The 7,855-nt window shown below is 48.2% G+C and overlaps 1 pseudogene; it reads left to right on the top strand.

Annotated features, from left to right (window-relative positions):
- The first annotated feature begins 1,812 nt into the window (after window positions 1-1,812).
- Window positions 1,813-2,019, top strand: LOC142260343 (U2 spliceosomal RNA; annotated as a pseudogene).
- Window positions 2,020-7,855: the final 5,836 nt, after the last annotated feature.

The raw sequence follows: 7,855 nt of genomic DNA, 5'->3' as shown, positions 1-7,855 counted from the left end.
CTTGTTTGCTTTAGAATAAACAATAACATCATAAAGGTATAGCAGTACCGTTTCAAAGTTTCGGTGTCCCAAGCAGCATTCCATCAGCCTCTGGAAGGTTCCTGGCAAATTGCACAGCTCGAAGGGCATGCTTTTGAACTCGCAGAGACCCATCGGGGTGGCAAAGGCGGTCTTCTCCCGGTCTGCCTCAGCAACGGACACTTGCCAATAGCGACTAGTGAGATCAAGGGTAGAAAAATAATTTGCAGTTCTCAATGCAGCTAGCTATTCCTCAATACAGGGGAGTGGTGCTGTCCTTCTTCTTTAACAGGACCAACGGAGCTGCCCAGAGGCTACAACTGTCACGGATAACCCCAGCCTCCTTCATGTTGCTCAACATGTCCTTGGTACACTGGTAATGTGCAGGTAGTTTTGGCTTATATCTCTCTTTGATGGGTGGGTGTGCACTTGTGGGGATGTAGTGTTTGACCCCTTTTATTCTTCAAAAGTCTAGCGGATGTTTGCTGAAGACTTGCTCATATTCTTGCACTAGCCTGTAGACCCCCTTCTTGTGATGTGAAGGTGTGGAGTCAGTGCCTACGTGTAATTCCTTACACCACTCCTCTGGCTGACTTGGTGAGCTGTCACTGAATGGGTGGGCTGAAGCAATGGTGGATGCTGCTGTTTGGATAGCATGTGTATCTACTGAGAACAGCTTATCAATGGTGGCAAATCGGAGCAGCTTAATCTCTTGCTCTCCGCAGTTCAACACTCTCATGGGCACTCTTCCCTTCCATATTAATGAATAAAACTATGATGTAAATAGCATATAGATACCCCACAAATGCAGATAAAAGTAGGTTATGGGAAAAGGGGGAAGAGAGAAACAGGAAAATAGTGGAATAAAGTATACCTTCCAGGTGGGAGAGGAAATGGCAGCACAGCCAGTGGAGGTGAAGCAAGGGGAGCCTGCAACTAAAGAGTTGAGAGCGTTATCACATGGTGACTGAGCCTGATTGTAACGGGAGCATAGAGGTGCCGATCCTGTCTTACCTGCGTTGGTGTAGAAGTGGGTGTCCTGTGGTGGAGTCAGCTGTGTGCAGTGGTGGCCGTGGGTTCTTTTATGTGCGACCGTAGTAATAGCTGCGCCCACTTCCTGTATGGGAGTGGAATGCAGTGAGGCTAATGGAACGCACGCCTGCGCATTTGTGTTTAACGTCGCGCATGTGCAGAACGGAGAAAAGGCTGCGCTCACTTCCTAATGAAAGGGAGTGAGACGCAGCTGGGAAGGGAAGGGAAAAGATTAGGGTTTGGGGATGATGAAAGGGCTTTCTACGGGCAAGGATGGCAAAGGGTGGCAGTGACGGAAAGTCAGGCAGCCTGTCCTGTCCTGTCCTGTCCGTCCGTCTTTTTGTATCATGAATTGGAAAGACTGCAAGGGGGAGGGGAGGTGCTTGGAGGAGGAGGAGTTATTCAGATTAATTGCAGTGGGCGGCGGCTGCAAAAAGCATCATTCTTCTTGTTTTTGCTCTGCAAAACAGCCTTTTCAAGGGTTGGCTTGGGTGACAAAATGTCTTCTGTAGGCGTGGGTTTGTCTCCCTCTCCCTAAGATGTGTCCGGTATAGGCCAGGGTGCCACTCAAGGCCGTAACCAATTCGGGTTATAGCTTCTCGGCCTTTTGGCTAAGATCAAGTGTAGTTTCGGAGGACGCTACCTTGGTCGGTACTGGAAGGTGCCTGGGATTGCACGTCTGCCGGCCTTGAGGAAGTGTGTGCGCCTTCTGGTGACACATAGCCCTCTTGTGCCTGGACGGTTCCCAGGCAACGGGAGGCGATCACCTTTGTTATTTTGAAGTCCTACTGATAAACAGAAAAAAAAAAAAATTAAATCTGTTCTTATCAGTTTAATATCTGATACGTCCCCTCTCTGGGGACCATATATTAAATGGATTTTTAGAACAAGGAGATGGAAAAAATCTTGCTCTGTCCACTCCACGCATTGACCTGGTATTGCAGTACCTCCAGGACCGGTGCACCCCTTCTTAACCCAGTTTCCAAAAGCAGAACTCAATTCACCTGATTCAAATGAGCCCCATTAGTGAATTGAAAGAAAGCAAAAACTTTATATGCACCTCAATTTGGCCAATTCACTTTTCACACTTTCACCCTTTTTTTTATCTTTCACACCTTTTACTTGCTTTATTGATGCAAAAGCTGTGCCAAATAGCAAACTCATCTCCACTCAACTTGACCAACTCTGCTATGTCCCGTGCAGTATCTTATTCTCAGTCTTATCTAGATCATTTGCAATTGAATAGAATAGATCCCTTTTGGACACATTGGATTCAGCTGCTGCAGTGACTGCAGGTGTTAAGCTGGTGTCACACTAAACGACAGCGACAACGACGTCGCTGTTACGTCACCATTTTCGGTGACGTAACAGCGACCTTGTAAGTCGCTGTTATGATCGCTGCTTAGCTGTCAAACACAGCAGAAGCAGCGATCATAACGTCGCTGTGCTACATGTGCAGAGAGCAGGGAGCCGCGCTTAGCGCTGGCTCCTTGCTCTCCTGCAGCACACATCGGGTTAATTAACCCGATGTGTGCTGCAGCTACATGTCACAGTTCAGAGAGCAGGGAGCCGCGCGCACTGCTTAGCGCTGGCTCCTTGCTCTCCTTGCTACAGTATTCATCGGGTTAATTACCCGATGCATACTGCAGCCACATGTCACAGTGCAGGAGCCGGCACTGGCAGCAAGAGCGGAGGCTGGTAACCAGCGTAAACATCGGGTAACCAGGGAAAGGTCTTCCCTTGGTTACCCGATGTTTACGCTGGTTACAGCTTACCGCAGCTGCCAGTGCCGGCTCCTGCTCGCTTCATTTCGTCGCTCTCTCGCTGTCACACACAGCGATGTGTGTGTCACAGCGGGAGAGTGACGACCAAAAAATGAAGCTGGACATTCAGCAACGACCGGCGACCTCACAGCAGGGGCCAGGTCGTTGCTGGATGTCACACACAGCGACAGCGACGGGACGTCGCTGCAACGTCACAGAAAATGGTGACGTAGCAGCGACGTCGTTGTCGTCGTCGTTATGTGTGACACCAGCTTTAGAAGATGCAGACTTGGCATCAGGTGCTGTCTATCAGATTCCACTCCAATTAAAGCTTCCATTGTTTTTCGGTGTTTTCTTTGAGCAATGATGATGTCTTTAGTGATCTGTTGGCTCCCTCTCCTGGAGGAAGAGTTTGCTTGCTCTTGGACTTTCAAAAAGAGAGGTCATGATAGACATTTAGCTTCTGAGCCCAATTGGGGACAGTCATGGGTGATGAATGTTTTGCAACCTGCTGCGAAGCCTGATACCGCAATATAAGGAACGTCAAATACTAAGAAGGGGCGGCCTATGAAAGAATTAGTACTTTCATTAAGCATACTTAAACGGCTAATTGGGAATAGACAAACTGTAAAAAGCCCTCTGAGAAAGCCCCTCTCTAACCTTTGTTAGTAAGCTTTTCTGTAGTCTGCCTGTTGATGTATTTTCCGTTTGAACAGTGCACAACATGAAGTGACGGAACACTGGCTTGTCACAATGTCCCCCGCTGACATCACGATAGCGCTGCTGCCTAGAAAGCCAGCTGCGCAGCAGAAGTTGCTCTTTGGGTGGGATGGTGGGCTAATGTATCTATTCCTGCTTGGTGTGAGTTTGACATGATCTAGAGCAACGAGTTCCAGCGGCTAGCGGTTGATTATTGGCTGTAATGGGGCTTTCTGGCTGGTGCCAGCCTTTCTTCTTAGCACACAGGAACCACAATCCCTACACCATGCTTCGGTGGATTCTCTCATCCCAGCCCAGTAAAACTACATATTTCACACAGTTATAAGCAGCCCATGGGCATTCACCTGGATTAAAACCCATAACAGCTCATAGACCAAACAATCAATCTACCACTGGACCAAAGACAGGAAGCTAAATCCACTGCCTGCGGTAACTAACTTAATCCTATAGTCTACTCACACAACAAACCCAAGAGAAAGGAAAAAAACATGGCTTCGATTATCCATCCAATGAAAACGCATAACCATTGTGAGCCATTGGACAATGCAATTGCACACATGGTGACATGGTGCACGGCCCAATGAATCAAGTCTGTACTTCATATTCACGGTTTAAGCCCTTGGGTTCTAATGTGTCCAGAGTACATATCCAGAAAGATTCCCTTTCTTTGTGCTAAGCACAAGTCAACAATACGTTGTAAGCAGATTCTATTACCAGTCCCACACCATTTTGTGACGCATAATCGCACAGTGGCCCAATTAAGATTCCAAGTCATCGAACATGTCCCAGCCATACGCAGAGGAGGCGATAGAATTAGGAAGCTCAAAGAAAGGGAATCTTTCTGGATATATACTCTGGGCACGTTGGAACCCAAGGGCTTAAACCATGAATATGAAGAACCGACTTGATTCATTGGGCCGTGCACATTTTTTCTAACGCCCGGTTCTTTTTCGTGTTCACACTATATATGGTTCCAGTATGTATGGAGTTCCATTCTTCCTTGTTTTTTATTTGTCATGTTTGTCTGATTACCTTGTCTAACAGTTTTTTCTCCCCTTTCTTTACCTTCCAGGTTCCCATAGTCACGTGAAATATCCCTGTTGCACTTGATTACGGCTCACTATTCACTATAGGATGTCTTATATCTAACATCACACTCTCACCCATCAGCACTCTATAGGTTTGTATAAGGTATGCGCTTACACATCCGGTCCTCCATAGGTATTTCCACTTATGTAGCACTATCCCTATGATCACTCATAACTCATACCCTTGTAGTCAATTACAGCCTCCTCTCTCCCCTCTCCCCTTCTCCCTTTCCATCTATAATTTTGCCAGTACAATATTAGTTTACATTAGGCACACACTCACATATTCCTTTCCTTAGTGACTTATTGTAATTCACATTCGCATACAATTCTCTATGCCTGCCCCATTACTACATTCATACCTACTTGACCCTATCCTGATACCCCTTGTCTCACCTTGTTGGTCCCTACACCTGTTATCATCTCCTTTCCTGTGTCTGTCTTGTCACACAACACATTTTAGCATATCCCTTGTGCTCCTTATTACCTGTCCTGCCTATTAGAATTATGTCCATTATGTCCATGCATGGCCCAATGAATCAAGTCTGTACTTCATATTCATGGTTTAAGCCTTTGGGTTCCAATGTGCCCAGAGTATATATCCAGAAAGATTCCCTTTCTTTGAGCTTCCTAATTCTATTGCCTCCTCTGCGTATGGCTTGGACATGTTCGATGACTTGGAATCTTAATTGGATCACTGTGTGATTATGCGTCACAAAATGGTGTGGGACTGGTAATAGAATCTGCTTACAATGTATTGTTGACTTGTGTTTAGCTCAAAGAAAGAGAATCTTTCTGGATATGTACTCTGGGCACATTAGAACCCAAGGGCTTAAACCGTGAATATGAAGTAAAGACTTGATTCATTGGGCCGTGCACCATGTCACCATGTGTCCAATTGCATTGTCCAATGGCTCACAATGGTTATGCGTTTTCATTGGATGGATAATCGAAGCCATGTTTTTTTCCTTTCTGTTGGGTTTGTTGTGTGAGTAGCCTATAGGATTAAGTTGGTTACCGCAGGCAGTGGATTTAACTTCCTGTCTTTGGTCCAGTGGTAGATGGATTGTCTGGTCTATGAGCTGTTATTGGTTTGAATGCAGGTGAATGCCCATGGGCTGCTTATGACTGTGTAAAATATGTAGTTTTACTGGGCTGGGATGAGAGAATCCATTGAAGCATGGTGTAGGGATTGTGGTTCCTGTGTGCTAAGAAGAGAGGCTGGCACCAGCCAGAAAGCCCCATTGCAGCCAATAATCACTTAATAACTTTTTCAACTTGTCATCATATGGGAGGCCTTCCATTCCTTGTAGTAGTCTAGTTGCCCACCTTTGAACTGACTCTAACTTCTGAATGTCCTTTTTAAAATGTGGAGCCCAAAACTGGTTCCCATATTCCAGATGTAGCCTTACAAGTGATTTATAGAGGTTGATCATCTTTACTTATCATTTAAAACTTTCAAACTGGTACACTCAACACATAAAGCCCCCCCCTTTTAAAGAGTAGTTTCCCTGTACCTAAGTGGGGGTCTACCTAGGTTGGAGCGAGTGGACCTTCGGGGTCCGGTGTCAGTGGTGACAGGCAGTGGGGCAGAGGGAACAGTCAGTTCCTCCTCCCTGCTATCATGTGGGGCAGGCGGAGGCGTAGGGGAGCTGGGTACAGGTACATCCCTGGGCACTGGCTCGCGGTTAACCGTTTCCATCATTTCTTCATCCACGGGTTGTGGGAACAGTATCACTGGAAGGATCACCGCACCGTTCTGTGTAGGCCAGTCTGCTGGAAAATCACCCATCATGGTGTGGATTACCTCTTTTTCCTTCTCCACTGGACTGGGAACTGGAGCCTCATCCGCTACTCTCAATGCTGGTGGGCACTTCTTCAGGTGGTCTCGGGAAACCGTGGCCAAAGTCCCCCCCTGGTCACGGCTGATCTGGTAGGCCTTCCCATTCTCCCATCCTGTGGGCTGGACTACATACGGGGTTTTTTCCCATTGATCATCCAGCTTGTGGGCCCTTCTTTTCCGCTTCAGCACTACATCCCCAGGTTGGAAGGAACCGGCAGGCGCCTTCTTGTTGAAGCACTGCTCCTGTTGTCCCCGACTCCGGCACAAGTTCTTTTCAACATACTCCTGGACCTGTCGGTACTGTGTCCTCCGCCGAGTGTCCCATTCAGCTGTCGACAGGAGTGCTTCTGAAGCTTCCAAGCCCATTTCCAGATCCACTGGTAGCCGGCCGGGACGAGCTCTCATCAGGTATGCTGGAGTGCATTTCGTAGAGCTGGAAGGGATGTTGTTGTACATATCGACCAGGTCAGGTAGCTTCTCCAGCCACAGGTTCCGCTCTTCCAGTGGTAACGTCTTGAGGAGGCCCAGGACCAAGTGGTTCATCTTTTCACAAATGCCATTGGTTTGGGCGTGGTAAGGCGTGGTCCGGATTTTCTTGCAGCCGTACAACTGGCAGAATTCCTGGAATACCTCTGCTTCAAAGGCTGGACCCTGGTCGGTAAGCACCCTCTCCGGGTACCAATGCGGTCAACAGAAATAAGCCTGGAAAGCCTTAGCAGCGGTGCGGCCGGTTAAGTCCTTAACTGGGACAACCACCAGGAACCTCGAGTAGTGGTCTACGATGGTCAGAGCGTAGGTGTACCCACTTCGGCTGGGGGTGAGCTTTACATGGTCAAGGGGAACCAGCTCCAGCGGTTGGTGTGTAATGATCGGGTGTAGGGGTGCCTTCTGGCTGGCCTCGTCCTTCCTTCTCAATGCGCAAGGGCCACATTCTCGGCACCAGGCCTCCACAGATTCCCGCATTCCACTCCAATAGAACCGCTCTCTTAACAACATCTCTAGCTTCTTCCACCCGAAGTGCACTGCACCATCATGGTATGCTTGCAGGACGGTGGGCACTTTAGCCTGGGGAATCACCAGCTGGCGGATCTTCTCGTGAGTCTTTGGATTAATCAGCTCGCGATACAACTTCCCCTGGTGTAGGTATAGCCGGGTCCGTTCTTGCCACAGACGTTGGGCTTCGGCAGGGGCAGCAGGGTCTATCCCAGCAGAACCCTGTTCCACTAGAGTCTTGACCAGGCGGACAGCAGGTGCCTGGTCCTGAGCTTCCTGCCAGTCCTGTCGGGGCAGCGGATCCAGGTTCACCCGTTGTTGGTAGACGTGCACCTTCTCAGTGAATGGCCGGTGAAATGCAGGCAACTCGATCTCTTCGAGGTCATCATCCTCTGGCC

Source organism: Anomaloglossus baeobatrachus, assembly GCF_048569485.1.
Source record: "Anomaloglossus baeobatrachus isolate aAnoBae1 chromosome 10 unlocalized genomic scaffold, aAnoBae1.hap1 SUPER_10_unloc_1, whole genome shotgun sequence".
Classification (NCBI taxonomy): domain Eukaryota; kingdom Metazoa; phylum Chordata; class Amphibia; order Anura; family Aromobatidae; genus Anomaloglossus; species Anomaloglossus baeobatrachus.
This window is presented reverse-complemented; position numbering and strand designations above follow the sequence as displayed.